Raw genomic sequence first — 21,122 nt, 5'->3', positions numbered from 1 at the left:
AACTCTTTCCTTCAAAATAAGTTTGCATTCTGCAAATACATACCGGAGTGAGATTAACGTATGAACTTGAACGAAATGTTCAAGGATCGCGACAGGTCGTGCTCGTACCTCGCCTCACTTATACATCTATCGTGTAAAGTAAATCAAAAATAACATATTTTTCATCATAAAAAAGGAGTAACCGGTTTTAAAAATATACGAGTATGCCATTGCGATAACAATGTGACGAGCGAGTTTCACAGCTAGGAAGTTAAAAATGTTTCAAATTAAAATAACTTATCAATTAATTAACTTCCAAAGAAAATAATGAATATTAAGTATCGCAGTTTTAATGACGTCACGATGAGGACACTTTATTTATATAAATAATACATTCCTATAAATATTCAATATAGTACCTACTTATTACTGTTGTGTATGTTGTGCCAGGTTCCATCTTCATCTTAGATATAGACAACAGTGCAACATTAGGTACGTTCGAGAGCTACGAGCTCGGGGGACGGGGGGACGAGGGGGGGGGGGAGCGCTGTCACATGATGAGAGACAATCACTGATTCATTGAAATGATCTATTTTAATGCTGGACGTCGATAACGGGTCCGATACATGTTAATCAATCAATTCGGAATATCGTGTTGCGTCGTACTTCATGTTGGCGAACGACGCGGGCGCACCCGCGAGCCCGCGGCCTAGTCTATATTGTGAACTTAGCACGCGTGGTGAGTGGCAGAACTCAACGCCGCGCTTTGCCTTTGCGACACCAGAGCGTAGATATGGAAATATAAACGTAAATAAATATTTCACTTCCTCTAGTGGAGATCGAATGTTCCTCCTGTACGAGTGTTGGTACTACTTTTAAATCTATATCTATGCATATAATAAGAGAATAAAAATGGTGCGTCTGTACTTTGAATATATTTACAAAATAATAATTCAGCTTAGAAACAGTAATAGAGGCCAAATCCACAAAAAAAAATGTATGTTTGTCTGTTTATTTGTATCCTTGTACACGCTAATCTTCGGAACTACTGGACGGATTTGAATGATTTTTTTTGGTTGCAGGTATAGTTATTATGTCTAGGCAACATCTAAGCTATATTTTATAAATAAAATAAAAGATATAAATATATTGCCTTGGGGAAAATTGAACAAAATGACAAACAATTTCCACCCCCATAACAGAAATGAAAATCTGGAGTACCTGACGTGGATCCCTAGCAGCCCTCCTAATATCTAAGAGATATAAATATAGCACCTTAGTAAAAGTTGATCTACATTGCATTTTCTGTCCATATAACAAAAATGAAGATCTGGAGCAGCTCATATGGAACCCTAACAGCCCAACTAAACCTTAAGAGAAACCTAATAATTTAAAATAACATAAGCTAGGAGTACCTCCACGCGGTGAAGGCGGTAACAGTTCAGGTCTATTTTATAGTGATAGGTATATATATTATTGAAGACTTTGCCTCGCCCCTCAGTAGTAAAAGAGTAAGTACGGTCTTTGATGAACGCTCTTGCATCACCCAATTAAGAAGTTAGTTTTTTTCACTTATTTGTACCCTCTTTTACACGAGTTCGCTATACAATACAATAAATCATTAGCTTTACATATCAATGCTCAATGTATATTATTATAAATATCAAGTATCTACATTGGTCGTATTTTTTAATTGAAAACAATCGAAAATCCTTATAGAAATTACGATAATGTAGATAAAAACATAATAGTCATCATAGTTGTCAGTCAATTCTACTTATTAAATGAATAATCATGTAGCTCAAACAGGCGAAGCCGCGGGCGGGCCGGGTTCATAAACAAAACAGTCTTATAAGCGCGAGTATGCAATATAGTGACGAGTGACGAGTGACGAGTGTGCAGGCGGCGGCGGTCAGCGGGACCGGTCCGGCAGGCGTGAGGGGCCTCGGGGGCGGGAGTCATGTGACCAGGAGGGAGGAGGAACACGTCCATTGATGCTGCACGGCCAGGTGGCGCCGGAGCACGTGAGCGGACCTCCCCCGCCCGCGTCCACGTCCGCTCCCCCGCGAAGCCAGTTTACATTTAGAAAGTCACCTGCTTCTTGTACAATTTCCCTAGACCGGGATCCCCGTCGTTACGTAGATCAATATACCAGTTAATAGTTTTAATGTAAGGCTCTTATTTCTGTTAAAAACAACTTACAACCTACTTTTGTATAAATAATATAATCAGATAAGTAAGATGTAGGTATCTATAACGTAAATGAATAGATAGCTGCAGTGCAGTGCAGTGCAGTGCAGTGCAGTGCAGTGCAGTGCAGTGCAGTTCAGTGCAGTGGTGTAGGTAGACACAACACGTCTAGATGTGTGAACGCAACGACCGCAGCGGGCTGTAATGAAGAGTAAACGATTTCCGTTCAATAATTAATAATGACGTTTTAATTTAAACACATACTAAGATGTCGTTTAATGTCAGTTCCCTGATAACAATTACACATAACCGCAATGGACGCTTCGCGGACGAGGACCGGCTTATATCTATACTTATAATAAAATCGTAAGAGGGTCGGTGTCTGTACTTGTAAAAAAATGTTACTGGGAACCTTTATTAACCTAATAGAACTCAAAACAATGATTTTTAAAATTTTTGTCCGTTTGTCTGTGCGTTTGTTATCGCTAATCTCAGAATCGGCTTAACCGATTTAGATGCGGTTTTCACCATTGGATTCTGGGAAGCTTCCGAAAACATATAGGGTTATTTTATTACAATCCGATTATAAATAAAAAAAATAGTGAATTTATTATATTTTACTTAATTCGAGAAAATTGCTAATTGCTATAACAGTACAGTAATTTGTAGCTAAACAAAATAAAATAAATCCTCAAAAAACTTAAATTACTCGATGAGGCCGTCATTACACACCCTTATCACTCTTAAGTTTGCCAAGTGACCGCCGCGCGCCAGCAACACTGCGGCTGTAAGCCAAATAAACACTCATAAACACTGATCTCTCTCGAGTGTTGCTAATCTCTTATTGACATCATCATTCAGTCCTGCACCAACACACAGAGACTTTAGTTTATTACTTTGATTGTAAAGTTATTAAGCCTGTTACGTTTGCTTATGCTTAACAGCAGCGCCTTGTTGGCGGTATAGCTTGTATAATAATGCGTATTTTTGTACTATTATTTATCTACATATATGTATACTTATAGCGTCGGTGTCCAACCGGGGCGCGTCGCAAGGTTTGTAATTGTTACTGATGCGGGGAACACGGTACAGACACCACCACCACCACCACCACCACCACTCGACACGCAGGGAGTCAAGAACTCGGTGCCATGGGGAGCGGCGTCTACAACATGAGACCAGCAACAAATATTACATATACGATGCAAAGGCAATTAAATACGTGACTTGAACTATCAATTATTAAATACTTCGTGTTACATTTATATTTGTAGATTTTTTATCGCAACTGCACTGTGTGCGATGAAAACAATTAAAGACCTGTGTAATAATAAAAATAATTAAAGAAATAATAACAATATATTTATAATAATAATAGGTAGGTATCAACTATTAATTAACGCTCGCCTTTTAAGTGTCGTTTCATTAAGTAATGTGAAATAATAGCAAATTAAATGCGTAAAAAAGATTAACTAATGAACAAAAGTTATAAGAAAAACCTTGAAAGAGGAAAAAAACATAAAAATGAAAAATATAATCACGCTATTTACTTAAATAGTAATAAAGTACGAGTATGAGAGCTCGTTACTATGATGCAGTGCAGTGCTCAGTGCGTCTCCGTCTCTCCATCTCTCCGCCTTGTCCCAGATCAGATAGTGGTAAGACAGCGACTCGACTCTCGCCTCTCAGCTGTCTGTCAAGGAGCCGGCGCACTAGATATGGACGACAGCTTTGCTCTTTCGTCACAAACGGAAAAATTTTCCAATAAAATTGATACGTAATGAAGCTGCATAAAATGTACGCTCGCGAACGAGATATAGAGAGATACAGCGTAAAGTTAGATAACAAGAAATAAATGTTTATCCTTAAATGTTGATCTCATTAATAACTTGAACCCACTAGCCTCTAACAATCCAAGATTATACACAATTATAATTACTTAATTGTTGCAATTAGATTTTATCATCACCGCCGACTGCGCCGCCAGCAGTCCGCCAGGCCGCCAGTAAGAAAACAGGAAAATATGAACGGTGATGAGGTTACATCTGTTACAACAGTCAAATAGCGAGTATCGTTTAGTCTACCAAAGCTATCTAATCACCATCTCGGGTAGAGCTCGAGTCCACAAGCACCGCGGTGGCGTCAAACTCAGGGAGGAGAATATTTGGTAATATAGAGTAGTTGAGTGAGAGCAATGAATGAAGGGGCGCCGCGGGCGTCATTCGTGTAATAAAGCCTGAGTGCCGTATTGGCAACGACGCGCCCCAGGTGCGCCGCGGGGGTCCCCCGGGGCGCGCGTTTTGTTTCACCCGCTGTTATAATAATTAATTAATCCACTATACGTGTGAGGAATACTCGTAAATGTGTAAGTTGTTATACATATTGTTACATAGATAACTATGTGTAAGGTGTTTACGGAACATCTGAAGTGTGTCTTATCCTGTGGCGCGTTTGAGATACTGTTAGAGCTGCGTGTGTGTGCGTGTGCGTGTGCATGTGCGTGTGTGTGTGTGTGTGTAGATAGCTGCTAAATAACATTCGATGCTGACATTGCGAGAGCTTGTATCGTGAAGTACTGCAACAACACTCGTTAGGTAACCCGCGACGCGACGCCGAGTGTGACTCACGCGCCTTCCCGTGTAGGTACTCGCATTAATCTGTTAACTCTAATTAAGTACTCCGCAGAGATTACATTTTATTATGCAATGTATTATACATTTATAGTATAATCTTGGAATATTTTTACTATTGAGTCTTTTACGACGATGTTGTTCTACGTGTTGTTTCAGCGAGTCGCCATGACGCGGACGACGCGCACCACGAGTGGGTAATGGGGATTATCTCGCTTAAGGAAAATATAAAAATAAACTCATCGCGCCTAAAGTCATATTTACTTTAGTTGCGGTTTATTTTGGTCGGTAGTAGAGTATTGTTAAAGTATCATCAATATAATAATAGCATCACTGTACATGCACTTGTATAATACACAAGTAAACTAATAATAATATTAAATGCTTTTTTTTTATTTATTTCAATTCTGATAATTATGGAACAGGTGGTGATCAGTGCGACTGTAAACGAGACTGGTTGTGGGTTCGATTTCCATTTTTTCATATCTTTGCTCTGGTGTCGAGATAAGTAGCGTTGAGGTTCGCCACTCAACACGCAATATCTCCAGAATTGCTATATGCGGGATACAGCGTGAAGCTGCAAATAAAAGAAAAGGTGTAACAATGAAGTTAACCCAACCTCGTATGTAGGTACGTAGCGCGACACAATACAAGTTATCGAAGAACGCGCGTTTATGTACATTAAACCATAATTACTGAATATATAAGTAAAGTAGGAATATAGAAGTGTTTTAACATTCTCTCCGTCACCAAGGAGGCCGGAGGAGGCAGGTGCGCTCGTCTCAGAGTTGACTGCGGGTCGCCGTCGATATTCAATTAAATGTTTCATTATTGAGCAAAAAAGGAGACCCAATTATAAAATGTACTTAGTCACCGCATGCTATTAATTCTGCTTGAGGTTCCTAGAGGCTAGAGTAACTTGCTGTTTGATTTGACGTCCGGTCGCGGAAATATACTTACATCTGATTGCAAGACGCGTTAGTGACGTAACTCTACACATTATGTAAATACTCACACGCTTTGGTACGATCGTGAAAAACAATAGCGTCCCAGGCCCCTCCCCCCTCCGCCGTCGACTGTGAGATGCTTGATGTAATATCAATGAGTACAATATTAGGTGTTGATTGATCGATGCACATTCCACTAAATTAAATCAATAAACTATACTATACGAGTGGCGGTATGCCGGAGCCGGAGCCGGAGCCCAGTCGTGGCTTAGGATGGGAGTTGTGATTCGATCCCCACCCGAACAAATTAAATGTTTAATATTTTCAGTTTTTCGCTCTGGTAAGGAGGCAAAACGCGGTTGCGTGAAAGCACTCAACAAGCGGCGCCTCCAGAATTGGGCGGAAAGGGGGGAGTGAAGTATCTTAACACTAGCTTGTCAGTTTCCGTCTGCGGCAGACGGCAGTTCGTATATAGCAGGGTAGGCAGACCGTCTGCCGCAAGACACAAAATGTATGTGATATGTAAGTACTGTAAGAATATTTGATTGTCTATCTTCGTAGCGCGCTGGCAGGACCCGTGCGAGCTCCGCGCCGCGCGACGTCGACACTTCTGACAAATTGTAAAAAAGGAAGATGACTCATCCCGAACAAAGGCTATTACTCTAAAGCAGGCCTCGTGCAGCAGGACACGTGTGCACGGCGCGTCCCCCGCTCGCTGTGCCAGCCTCACAACAACAACATTCCAGCCACTTCAACTACAACTAATTGCTCCGTATATGAATGATGCAAAACAAATGTATTTCTGCTTATTCAGAGATTTAGAACAAATTTCTTTCAATCTTTACAAACTTCTTATTGTAACCTACAGCTCATTGAACACTCCAGAAAAAGATAATCATAAATTTTACAATCAAATCTGTGCAGTGAACACCGAGGGGTGTTAACACAGCGAATAGAGGGACCTCGACCTGCTGCGCGCACGGACTTGGAAGTATAACTGTATAAGAAACTTAATTACCAATCCGACCAAATAATATCTGTCTGTCTTAAATAATTTATGTAAGTATTTTTTTATTAAATAAAATTAAAAACTATAAACGAATAAAGATCGAAGTAGCACAATTTTGGTTTCAGCTTTTATTGTCTTCCTTGTTTTGTATACGAGTATTGCAAGTTTTAAATTGGATTTCAAATACAAACAGTAAATATCTCATGATTTATTTACGTTCTAGGTCGCAGTGAAATGACTGTTAGTCAGCAATCATGACTCAGTCTTCGATAATACTTCTAAAGTTGCAAGCGACAATATTGTTCATTACTAATTATAGGTTTTTTGATACTTGTTGTCATTCCCTTACCTTCGTAAGTAACAAATATCCGACGATGGGGTCTCACCGTAAACCGTAGGTATAGGTTCCATCTCCACTCAGGGACACCATTATCATGATATTTCAATTATATTCAGTTCTCCGATAAAGCGCGGCGTTGAGTTCCGCCACTCTATGCGCAATGTTTCGAAAATCGGGGAACGGAAGATATTAACACAGCGCATTAAAGGTAAAGGGTAATGACCCTTTATCTTCCCTACAATGCAGCAAAAATGTGAAGATGTTAAATATTTGAGTCATACAAAAGCAAAAGCAGCAGCAAACTGTAAGTGTAATATGTAGTGTAGCGGCACTTGATAGTCGATACGCAGTGATAAGACACTCTGCAATTGTTCCAGAATGAGCGTGGAGTCGGTCGCTGATAAGAGGGTGATAAGTAACCCACTTGTACGAGTCTACAGTAGTGTTTCAAGTACTCAGTGACGTGTTATGTCATTGTAAAATGTAAGTTTACGGGACGAGCTGCCCTCACGACTCACGTCATATCTGTGCAACTACCTACCACTGTGCAAATAGTTGACTGTGGAACAAAATAACAAACTGTTATATAACATAATATGTATGCTAGAAAACAAATACGTTTAAATTACACCACCGGTTTACGACCGGCCAATGTACCTACGTACTTTTAACCTATGAAGGGTGTTTTTGTTTCCTGTATCGTGCACACAGAGGGAACTTAGTGTTACGACACTCCATTCTCTATTTGTCAGCAGAATTCTGGAGGCATTGCGTGTTGAGTGGCGGACCTCAATGCCGCGCTTTGCCTCAAAACCAGTGTTAAGGGATCTCGACACGGACCGCGCGGGAACAACAACCAACAGTTTTGTCAGTGTAATGTTTCGATAAAATCGTAAATTAATGACGTATTATCTTGAATATAGAATATATCCTTTGTATGTTTCTAAATCATCTGCCGCGACGTCCTGCAGAACTACAGGTGCACCGTGCAGGTGACTCAGACTTTAGAGAAATATTCGTGCTTATTGTAACTATTTTCCTCGCTCGAGGTATGTAGAAGACTAGGAGCACTGATAAGCCGGCGCTAATGCTCGCATAGGTAATACTGCGAGCAGTCACGTGTCAAACTAATGACTAACGCGTTTTATTCTCATATAGGTGTTATAATTTTACACCATTAAAACATTTTTTTCAAAAAAAAATACACTCACTTTGTATCGTTTGTGTCCTTCTTTTTATCACTACCATTTTATTGATCTCTATTAAGTATAAAAAATAGATAAGTGGCTGTCAATTGTTATCAAGTGCCGACCTAACACGCGCCAAGATCACAGATATAAAGTAGAGAAGTGTACCTACGTGATAATGTATATGTAAGTATAAATATGTACGAAATTTGTTTGAAATATGAACATTTTATATTCTTTATTGCACACAAAAACATATAAGAAATACAAAATTAAAAATTTAGTTAGCAAAGGTGGGCTTATTTCTAAAAGAAATCTCTTCCAGCCAACCAATCGAAATGGATGACTGTCAAACAGCGGGAAGAGAGTACAGTGCAGTTATCAATAGAGAAAAATAACTAAGAAACTAAAAAAATAATAATAACCACGATAAAAAAAAATACAGTCGAATTGATAACCTCCTTTTCTTAGAGAAAACGGTTGAAAAGTAAAAAAAAAATTAAGTTAAACGATTTTATGTTGCAGACAAATGTTCTAAAAGCTAAAAAATAATTTCATGGATACAGTCACGGGTACCAATATGTATACATTGTTATATTTTCAAAATAAAGTAACTCGTAACGTACTCACTTTCTGGAAATGTCTATGGTCACATAAATTACTAAAAATGCAATATACATTTATGTAAACACCTATGACAAAAGATGTCGTTTTTGAAATATACAATTTTTTTAAACATATGCATTGATTAAACTAAAATAAAATATAAATGTGGCCACATGTTTATGTGTGTACAAGTACGAGTATTATAAGTTTATAACCAACCAAAATGTAGTGTTATTTGTGAGTCAACAGAACTACGCCTAATCCCGCATGTACCAGGCTTTAAAACAATAATAGTAATAACCCGACCGAGGCCGTCGTGCGCAGCTCGCAGGGCCACGGGTTCGATTCCCACGCGGTGGAAGGAAATATTTAATATTTTCTCATTCGCTCACTCAACACGCTATGCCACCAAAATTCGGCAGAAAGTGGGAAACGATGTTGTGTGTTAATGGGGAACGGAGTGTCGTACCACTAGGTTCCCACTAGGTTCCCTCTTTTGTTGGCTCCACCAACAAAACGACGGGAACGATGCTTGACTTAGCATTTAACTTGGCTCTCATTTCAAATTTATATTTTTAACGGGATTTTAAATCTAATAAAACAAACTCGACCGTATCCAAATAACAATGTAAATGGCTTGTAGCGTGTAGCCCGTATGTACTATATACTACTAACTAGAATAATTACTTTAACAATATTATTCTAAGTGATACATACATATGTATGTTTCATAAAATTCTGATGCATGTAACGTTCGTGAAAAATGTTTTTCATAATTTCGTAATAATTTTGTAGTTATTTTAAATTATTTTATTAAAATTTTATTTTAATGAAATAACTACAAAATTATAACAAAAAGTTATATGAGAGCTGCTCTCGTAGAGTGAGTAGTCAGTGTCGGTTATCATAATCGGCCTAACGGCATCAGATTATATTGTTAAGAGGATCGTGCGACAACCGGTACACCTCACTTGTAGGGCTGTTACCTAAATGTATCAAAATATATTGTATGGTTTCTGAAATAGAGTGCATTTAGTACAAACTGGGGAACGGAAATGTAGTGTCCTAACACTGGTTCCCAGGTTCCATCTGCTTATCCTGCTACGTGTGGGATGTACTACTTAGCACTTACGACGCTCACGATCGATATCAATAACGACGCTTGCTCTGCTCGCCCGCTGTGTGCGGGATGCAGCGTGAAACTAAAAAATATTAAAATGTTAATATCACATGAGTTTGGTATTTGCGGCCCTCACATCTGCGGAGCATGTGGCCAAAGATAAAGTTATGAAATATTTTTTTATGGAATTTTGCAAAAACATACGTATTGATTTACATATAACGTAAACGTAATATATGTGTGTGCATGTGTGTGTCACACACACACACATACACACACAACTGACCATAAACGTGTGTTTTAGTCAGCATCACTTAAAATGAAACCACAGCTTTAACTACTCTATAAAAGCCTAATACAATTACAAAAAGAGATTTTGCCAAAAATTAAAAATTATTTTTTCCAATAAAAGAATTAATAAAATTAACGTTATAAAATAAAACGCCATTTGTTAAGAACGACGTACGCACACAAAGCCTCAGGGCAGCCGCGGGGCCTCTCTCCGATATCGAGTCGTACGGTATTGGTGGCAACTGCGTCACTACGTTTAAGGTGTTGACTGTTGAGGTATCTTGACGAAGTTCTTTAGGTGTGGGTTTGAATTGTTTTATCTCGTACGTTGTTCTCGTAAAAGGCTGACGCTGACGCTCTCTGTATAATGCTAATTTAAAACGTTTTAATTTTAAATTTTTGTCCTCTAATCTATGCTATATCCTACACATAGTAGAATAGTCGTAAGGAACCTAAGAACCTAATTTTAAGACACTCCGAAATTAATTCTGAAACCGTTTTAAATAACGGAGCTCAACACCGCAGCATTTAACGCAGTTATTAATTTGAAATAAAACACAGACTGATATTATATTAAAGTTGCATGGAATTTGTGATTGACGATTTATAAGTAGTAGAGTAGGCTAGTAGTATTTAAATCAGTCATAGAAATAAAATGTTAAGCAATTTTGCATTTCGTGGTGTACCAACAATCGACACGAGAGCTGCCTCAGTCATCCGGAACAGTTTTAAATTGAAAAAAAAAACTGCACTTAAATCATATTCAGATTCAGATTTTCACAGAATATGAATTTATCATTAGGCATGCTACGGGCGGGACGGCCCCGGGTGGGGACGGCTGGCGCCATCTATCGACGAGTAGAAAATAACTTGTTGAGTGGTGCGAAGGTCAAAAGGTCTAGGTCAAGCGAGACTTAATGACACGTGAACATTGCAGCGGGCAGGCGGCGTGGCGCCTCCCGCCCCGTGGGGACAAATACTGTGTCCTTGCAGATGCATATTATATACAATGGCGTATAAGATCAATAACTACAAGCCTTTAATGAAACTATTATTTTCATTTTAATACAACGGACCTTTTAACTAAAATCTTGATATTAAAAAGGTTTTTAAATTAATATTTTTAATTTTCTTTTAATTTTCTCATTTCTATTAATGCATCATTATTGCAAGATGATTTAGTGGTCAACTGCGAAATGTCCATACTTATATTATAAATTCGAAAGTAACTCTGTCTGTCTGTCTTTTACGCAATCAGGGTCAAACCGCTGACTTAATTGTGTAAAATACTAATATACTTGAGGGTCTTGGGATGAACATAGGTAATTTTTTTTTCTCATATTTGTGGCATTGTCGATATATACTAATACATTAAAATACTGAATAATTTGACATGCAATTTATTCCGCCATGTTAATAACAACCGTCGTTGCTAAGCAACGATTTGCAAAGTTTGTTGTTTTAAGAAAACGTCACCCAAAATGAGTTTGCTTAACGCATACGAGTACCTAACGGCGCGCGGCGGCCCTGCCTTATGAGACACATAAAAACAATGTTTTACAAAAATATTGTCTTTTAAATATTGTTTAAAAAAGTCCGCGTTGGTATAATTATGGATATCTCTGAAGGTTGAGCAAATGAACTTACTTTATATGTATCGGGATTTTGTATTAATGTATTTTCTATAATTTGATATTCATCCTTATGAAAATATATATAATAGTCACTTTTAGCATTTTATCTAGATTGAAATTATAGCTTACTGTATAACATTGTAATAAATAATTAAGGAGATGTCACTGCAGATGCACTTGCAGGTGACTTTGATGGTTCTGTAAATTTTAATACATTTTCGAACTACTGTTCATTTTTATGTAATTATTTGATGTTTATAATTAATTTATACTTTTCTTTGGTTCTTTTCTAAATCGAACTCGAACTCTGTTATAAGAGAACTAAAGTGTAGTTTAAAAAGTCGTTTAATTTGTTGGTGTGGTGTAAAGTTTGATCGCCCGCTACTTTTTATTTAATGTTATTTATAATTATACCGATGTCATACATACACTTAATATATCGTAATTTTAATCCTTTGGGATTTTATTTGATATTATTCGCGAAAAATTATCTATGTACCAGCGCATGGAAAACTTTGGGTACTTTTTCTAATATTAAGAATTTCCTTTAGTAACTTTTACTTCTTTTTTTTGTTAATTTCAATTACTCAGATATTTTTTTTAATAATAAGTCTTCTTCTTTAGCTTTTTTTATTATTTAGGCTAATATTTTATTACTAATTCTATTGAAAATTGCTAATAAGTTTATAAAAATTGTTTCTATATTCTTATAAAATATAAATATAAATATTCTAATAGTTCAAGCAGGCGAAGCCGCGTCCGGGTCCGTTTGTATATCCTATCCTATATCTTATAAAACAAAGTCGCTTTTCGTGTCTGTCTGAACTTTCTAACTCTTCTTCTTCTAAACCACCTAACGGATTTTGATGCAGTTTTCACCATTAGGTCGAGTATTTTTCATAGAAGGTTTATATATAGTTTATTATTTGTACATTCTTATGTAAATTAACATAAATACGATAAATGTGTATAAAGTCCTACCCGTTGAGACACTTTCGCGCATGCGCTGCTTTAATGGTAAGTACTACATGAAAATAATGTACTGGAGTATTGTTCCCCTTAATAAGATCTACAAAAAAGTCCGCGACAGCATATTTTTATCTTTTAAGGATAACGTGTAGTGATCATATTTCTGTCTAAAAATAGTAATTTCAATATATTTTTTATTGTGAGGCATATTTTTCCATAATGGTATTAATCCTTATCCTTTAAAATACTTTATTAATTTTTTACGTTAAACGAAAATAAAATTTGCTGTTTACACTATTTCGAAATTGCGAATAGTTTTAGAGAAAAACGCATTTAATTGTTGACACATCACGTCGTTGACTCATCAGCTGTGCCGACTCAAGTTTTACTTATCCTTTACTCTCAGCATATAAATAAGTATATTAGTTACGTTGGCCATTTAATGTAGATCAAAACTGTCTTTTACTGTTTTTCATTTTAATAAGTACTTTAGAAGTTGTTACAATATCAAAACATCCTTGCTGCGAAACGCGACGTTTTGCTTATACAAGCGCGTCATGAGCAGTCATCGGTGGTTCAGTGGTAGAATGCTCGCCTGCCACGCGGGCGGCCCGGGTTCGATTCCCGGCCGATGCATTCTATTTAATTTTCCTCACAGGCAGCCACGTAGTGCTTGCTTTTCATCAGGGACAGAATACCCTCTTAAGCATTAACCACAAGCTCGAAAAAAAAAAACCCGCCTGCCTCTATAGCAACGAAGATTTAGATGCGTTTGCACGTATTGGATAATTGGAGTTGAATGTATTATTTCAGCGCGATATATTTGGTTTCATATTTTTTGTAGTAGTTATTAGTAGGTAGGTTTTTGTTTATAATTTCTTCCGTTTAAAAATAGTCATTTTACTATCTAAAAATAATCATTTAAATATATTTTAATAAGTACTTGAAAAGATTAGTAGCACAGATTTAAAATTACGGTACCTACTAAAAAATCCTTGCTGTGTAAAACAATTGGAAAATCCTTATTGAAACTACGAAAATGCGGGTTCCATTAGAGTTTAATTAATTTTCACATTATCTTAAGTGCTTTGCAAACATACATTATATAAATAATCCAGTAGTAAAAGCGGGCGAAGCCGCAAGGGGGTCGCTAGTATATATATATAAACTGAACACATTAATCAAACGAGCCCAAACACGACGTGTCTATCTTCATTAGTTCAGAAGCCCCTTTAGAGCTACCTTCCGGCTTCATCTTGGGGTTCTCGTGAGTACCAGGGTGGTTCCCAAGACTTTACTCTTTCTTCTTTACTTTAAAAGTCCCTTCGGCTGCGTTCCGACTCCATCTAGACTAGCTCTAGATATTTCTTTTTCGTATTTCGTATTTAAAAATCAAGCCACTTCATTTATTACGTACATTGTAAAAAAAAATTGTAATCCGCTAATAATTTTGTTTAATAGATTAACAACAATATAGATAACTAGCGGACGCGCGCAGCTTCGCTTGCGTATTTAGGGGGAATTCTAACCCATGAAACATGTGTTCAATGAAATATTTTTAAGAGTCTAAATATCAAATTTTATAAAAATCGGTGGCGATTTAATTTTTTTTCCATACAAACTTTGAACCCCTATTTCACCCCTTTAGGGTTAAAATTTTTCAAAATCCCTTCTTAGTGGATGTCCAGATTACGAAAGTAAACATCTGTCCAAATTTCACGTTCCTACCATCAGCGGTTACGGCTGTGCGTGCGTCTTACCTCAGTCAGTGAGGACCTTTATACATATAGATATGTCATTTCGGTTTCATCAGACCTAAAGTCTAATCCAAATTTAGGTATAATTGAGATTGCAAGATTTCACATACACTAAGTGACTAGCAGCTCAAGCCAGCAGTCCAGGACAGTACGTGACCGCGTCGTTGCAGCTCGCGTCGTACACAAGTACATCGTAAATCTGCTTCATGTCATATTATATTTAATCCTGAATGTGTTCCGTTTCATAACAAACAGTTTCATAATAAAACTTCGTAGAACAAAACGCGGATATACAACAAATGCTCATTATTTATACTTGTTAACTATTATTACCCATATTTGTTTTAATTATTACTTTTAAAATTTACAAAAAAAGTTATGAATAGCCTTGATATTTGTACTTGCAAATCTAGTAAATATTAATTGCGGGCGGGCGTTGTACCAGATACAGAGCTCCCATACAGGAATATGCGCAGCGGTAGTGTCGGCGGAACAGCAAGTACTTTATACAATCCCACATTCGCTGGATGTCCCAGGTTCCCAGGTTTTTGTACATTGCCGAGGTGTTGTATAGATTACTATTATATAAATTATAATCCAATTAAAAGTTAACCGAAAAAAAAAAGACACAAAAATACTCGTAAAACTCGTGGCATGTTTTTTAAACAAAATTTACCTATAATTCATAATGAAGTCATATTTTATGGTGTTATTTTTATTTTTGTTAAATTTCCTTATTTCGATATCATCAATTGGGTATGAATATTTGAGTCGGTCAATGACGACGCTCGCTACACAAGCAGCGACCACTGACCACTGACCACTGAGCCAGGTGCTCACGCCGCGTGTCGGTCAACGCGGGTTACAGCTTGTATATGACCAGCTGTAACGCTGGGAGTCTACGTACCACGTACCTAGTGTGGACTTCCTGCATCTGTCACTCGATACTGTCACTGAGAGTGGAGTGCCGTGACGTCGCACTGTTGTGACATATCTGTACATCCGGGACCAGATATGGACTTCTCGAACAACAAGATGCATTACAGATATAATATGAAATGTTGATTATTTGTATTTTCAAGTGCGAGTAACGTGACGTCACGTTACATTGTATGATAGGGTTTTTCTGAATATATAAATAGAAACATATGTCACTTGACACGTGTCTCCCTCTCGCACACTGCACTCGAACCTGGTTGATCGCCCGCTTGTCAGGTTAGGTAGTAATAGGTACCTAGTAGCTTGACGCTCGCTAGCTTCTAGTAATTGCTTACGAAGTATCGATACTGACACGTGCCTGGGACCTTACTTAACTCAGCCAATGTTTCCATCTACATCTGTTTATCTTCTGCTGCTTACATTACACCTACAAAAGTTAATTTAGATTAACTCTACACAATAATAGTCGTCGTCAGCGTCGTCTCTCAGGTGTTGGTGATGGCGTCCGAGTTGGTCATACCCTTTGCGAGGTAGATGAAACGTAAGGCTCTAATCTTATTAAGAAAATTTAAGATCAAGAAGTCAATGATCCGACAAAGGGAAAATATTTACGTAAAAGAATATATATATTCATTTTCCAAAAAGATTGAACCGCGAACCACCGTGTGTTTACTTACGTACTACTACTGCACTACTGCACTATATACCTGCTGCTATATCATTTCAACCGATTAATTTTATTGTGATGGCTTTTTAAAATAAATAAATAAAAACAAGAACAACTTGTCTGCAACATAACAAGCAATAAAAAATACCAATCGAATATGTTATTGAAGAAAAACCCACTTTGAATTTGCGGTTGGCTTCAATTACCTACTTTACTGTCTTTTTATAATACTCGTATTATAAACAGGGAAAAGTATTCATGTGACACCGACACAGTGTGCCTGCTACATGCGGGATACGGCGTGAAACTGAAGAACCTGGAGCCTCTAGCCTGTAGCCTCTAGCCTGTAGCCTGTAGCCTGTAGCCTGTAGCCTGTAGCCTGTACCATGTAGGCTTAAATATATCTTTATCCATCACGTTCCGACGGATCTAGTTTATTTTCAGTAAAAACATCTCCGACAGATATCGGCTCTCGACTGCTGAGCTCTTAATCCCTTCAGCTGTCAGCGTCTGTGACGTCACCCTCGCCACTGAACTCCGGCAGACAGAGATTATCTATATAAAGATATGAAGCTTGTTTATATGATAAAATCTTTTTGCACTAATTAATTTAAATTTTCGCCCGCTTGTCACCTGTTTCACTTTTATTATGCGGCGTTTACCAACAGATTGATTATGTAATTTATACATTCGATCATGAACTACTTGTTCTCATAATAACAGACAACGACAACGCGAAACACTCGCCTACCGTTCGTTTGTGACGAGGTGGACTGTACGGTTTTACTTAATTGTTAAATATTACCAAATTAATACTACAATTACAATCTCCACCGTCCAATCCTCTATGCACGATGGCGTTTGCTTTCTTCGAACTTGAGATTAATGTTGTTAGTCCTACTGGCCTTTACAGCGACACAGGATATCTCTCTCTCTCTCTCTCTGTGTGTGTGTGTGTGTGTTTGTGTATCCCTGAGATAGTGCAAGCAATACGAGGCTGCTTGTTCACTCATGAATCATAATTCAACACGCAATGAAGTTTGGTTCGGAAAACGAATTATTAAATATGTTTGCTTGGTATAGAGCATAGCCTTAGAGGTACTCTCGTCGACCAGTGTCCTCTTACATTTTTTAAATTTTATTTGGTTATCAATACAATTTCCCAATGAATACATTCTAAATTGTGGTCATCAATCCACAACAAGTAAGGTTTCCAAGAAAGAGTCCGCGCCTCAAGGCCGCGCGGAGATAAAAGTCGATTTACATCTTAATGATACGTCGGTCGGTCACGGATAACTTTCAGTTATCCTCAAGCGCCGCGAGCTCGGGCGCTGTACCTACCCACGTGGTCCGCTATTAATAATAATGACATATAATTGGTATGAAATACATGACATGTTTAATTAGGTATGAGGTAAGGAAATTTATTACTTACGTCGTGTTAGACTCTGGTCTCTGTGGTTGAGTTTGTGGCCAGTGTATTGTACTTATATCCATAAAACACGATATACAGGTACCTATAAACATTGAAAAAATCAAACAACTCAAAGGCGGTGGTTCTGAGTTCGATTTCCACTCGGTTCCACTCGGTGGTTACGAAAATTGGGTGGTAAAGTGGTAACGGAGTGTGTTAACTTAACACTCATCACTTAGTTTCCTGGTTCCTAGAGATACAGCGTCAAGTAATTGTTGAACACTAAGACACCTACCCTAGGCCTCACCTACTAACTGCGCTACGCGTAGTGTAAGTGCATTACATCTGTACCTACAGAGATAATAATATTTCAGAAAACAGATGAAGATGCTAATAAACGTTCTTTCTATAACAACAGTCACCTTTGAACAATGAAAAGAATGAAAATAATGTAATAATGAAAAAATACAGGTTAAGTTAGTTTATCCTAATATATCTTTCGTACCTACTTTAAGGGTCAAGGACCGTCACCTTGTGAAAGACACATTCTCTACTTTTGCCAAAAATTGCTATATATATATTCGTAAAGTGCGTTTATTGAAAGTATTTTTTGTGTATCAACGAGCCCCGCCCAGCCCCGGGCGCACCAGGGTCGGGACAGGCCGGCTCTTGGCACTCAGGTACTAAAATGTACCTAATTGTCATAAATCAAAGAAATCGCCTTTTACATTTTAATTTAAGCTAATTTTAAATACTTACGTAAGACTTGCAACAGTCATCAAATTCAAATTCAAAATATTCTTTATTCAAATAGACTGTTAAAAGCACTTTTGAATCGTCGAATGAACATATGAAAAAAAGCTACCACCGGTTCAGAAGGCAGTTCTGTTGAGAAGAGCCGGCAAGAAACTCAACAGTTGCTCTTTTAAAAGTCAATGATACAATCTATTACATTAGCTGGCAGCTATCCTGCATTACATTCAATAGACATTAATTCCATACATGTTTATCCTCTAAATATTCTTTTTTTACAGATATTTTAATAAAAAATTTTTTAATTATACTCAGGTCGATTAAATAACATTGTTACAAACAATTATTGCGACTGTCGAGTACTCGTTGCTCTCATTGAGGGAAAGAGGTTTGTCAGTTTATCGAAAGAAGAAATCTGCATTCTGAAACTAATACGACGACTAACGACTGCGACTTCATTAGCAAATACTTCCTCTTTATTAGGAAATATTTAATTAGCGAGTCGGAGCGGAAGTAGTATTGGAATTTGAACCCGCGCAGAGGTCACCTCGGACCTTGTCGAAAAAGGCGAAAATTATGCTAATTTCAGATTATGTTATATGTAACGAGTTAAAGAAATATTCAACACTAGCGGCCCCCCCGCGGCTTCGCCCGCTTGAACTACATGATTATTCATTTAATTAACAGAATTGACTGACAGTCAAATGTCAACACATTTGACAGACATCAACATGTCTATGAATAATTTAATTTACTCGTTGGCTCGTTGGAAAATTTGGGCTCCATCACTATTCCTAAACCCCCTCATTTATTATTTGTAAATATATTCAATGTACAGACGCTCCACGTTTACTCTCTTATATATGTATAGTCTGTATAGATTACAATATTTGAATAGGTACCGTAAAAAAATATCATTTAAATTTTCCTTGCTTTCTATATTTATGGAGCATAAATAAAATAAGTACAGTCATATTTTGTATGATATTTATCATCTTTTATTAAATAGCCTTGTCTCGCATTACATAACGGAGGAAACGACTGTAAAAGAATAATAAAATTATATTTTCAAAAGGTCGACTGTAATAATAACAGTGGGTACATGTTAAATAAGTTATGAATAATAAGTAATTTTTATAATAAATAAAAAATAGTAATAATATTAAATATATTGGTAACAAAGGTCGAAATAAAAAATATAATTTATTCATCGTGTTCATTTATCCATGTCCTTAAATTAACTTGTTTTTCCCAACTTACACTTCACATAGTAGCGTAGGCCACGTAGAGTGAGCCAGGCGAGCACTTTATCCTAACAAAATGATTCATTCCCAGTCTGGTTCGACTTTGACCCACAAAGGTCTCGGTGTATCGCGCACACAGCAGGCACAGCAGGGTAGCCAGGGGGAGCCTAGGAACTTAGTGTTAACACACTCCGTTCCGCACTTGCCGCCGAATTATTAAACAATTTGGTCGAACCTGCAATCGTCGGGTTTACAGTCGCACTCTTATGCTTCTGCGTTGTCTTGTAATATATCCCATAATAATAATAATAGGTCATTTAAATATTTACATGAAATAGCTTTTCTGTTTAGAAAGAGTAATGGCGGTAATGATGTAGTAAATGAGAGTCATCGCTGTCGGACTCTCCGCCGGCCGTTGTTTCCTTGATACGCTGCATTTACATTGTTCAGTGGTAATGTTGATGATTTCTCGAGTACAAAAACAAATTATTTTTCTTCTTTATATCAGTGTCAATTTAAAACCAGCTCGCTATCGCTATCACGCTGTATACTGGGTAGGTAGAGGGTTAAAACACTACATTTGAGAGATTTTTCGTCTTGGTGCCAGAGCGAAGAAATGAAAATATTAAGAAATAATAGGCATCGAACCCTCAACCTCAACACGTCAGCACATCCTTGTACCCCTGCGCCACGACGGCGTGTTATTTCACATTTCTATCTTAAGTAGTATAAAAATATTTTTTGATTGCGACTGTAAACGCGACAATTTTGGGTTCGATTCCCAGTCGGGGGTTTGATATATCGAATAGTTACATTTCTAATCGAGGCAAAAAGGCGTTGAATTCCGCCATTCAACAATATTGAGTCTACACGCAATTACTCAAGAATTCAACAGAAAGTGGAGAACGGAAGTGTTAATGGGATACGGAGTGTCTTCAAAATAAAACAGCCTTAAATGTTAAATTATTATACCGAAATATTCATCGAATAATCGAAAATAATTATTTGAGAACCTCCTCCTTGCTTACAGATTAATTACAAACAAATACAGATTTATTATAAGTATAATCATACATATAGATTGCTATATATCTGCAGGCAAACTCATGCCTTGAGTTCATTCAAATGACTGTAACTTTTTTTTAATGAACCGATTTTGATGAAGCAAATTTTAGATATTAAGCTGGGTTAAAACAAACAAATTGGAAAAGGTTTACATAAATCAGTTCAGTACTTTCAGAGATCCTCGTGACCATACATACAGACAGACAGGCAAGAAATTAAAAAAAGAATGATTTTAAAAATCCATTTCAGTCAAAAATACTAAATGTACAGACAATAAATTTTACTATTTTATTATATATAGAGATTTCATTTCCTCAAGTGGGTATCGAACCCACATGTTATCGCGTTTACAGTCGCACGCTTGTGCATTCGTGGTCCTTA

This window comes from Heliconius melpomene, chromosome 15, assembly GCF_056956725.1.
Source record: "Heliconius melpomene rosina isolate 202511_hmr_F chromosome 15, ASM5695672v1, whole genome shotgun sequence".
Taxonomy (NCBI): domain Eukaryota; kingdom Metazoa; phylum Arthropoda; class Insecta; order Lepidoptera; family Nymphalidae; genus Heliconius; species Heliconius melpomene.
The sequence above is the reverse complement of the archived record's forward strand: the minus strand, read 5'-3'. Positions refer to the sequence as shown.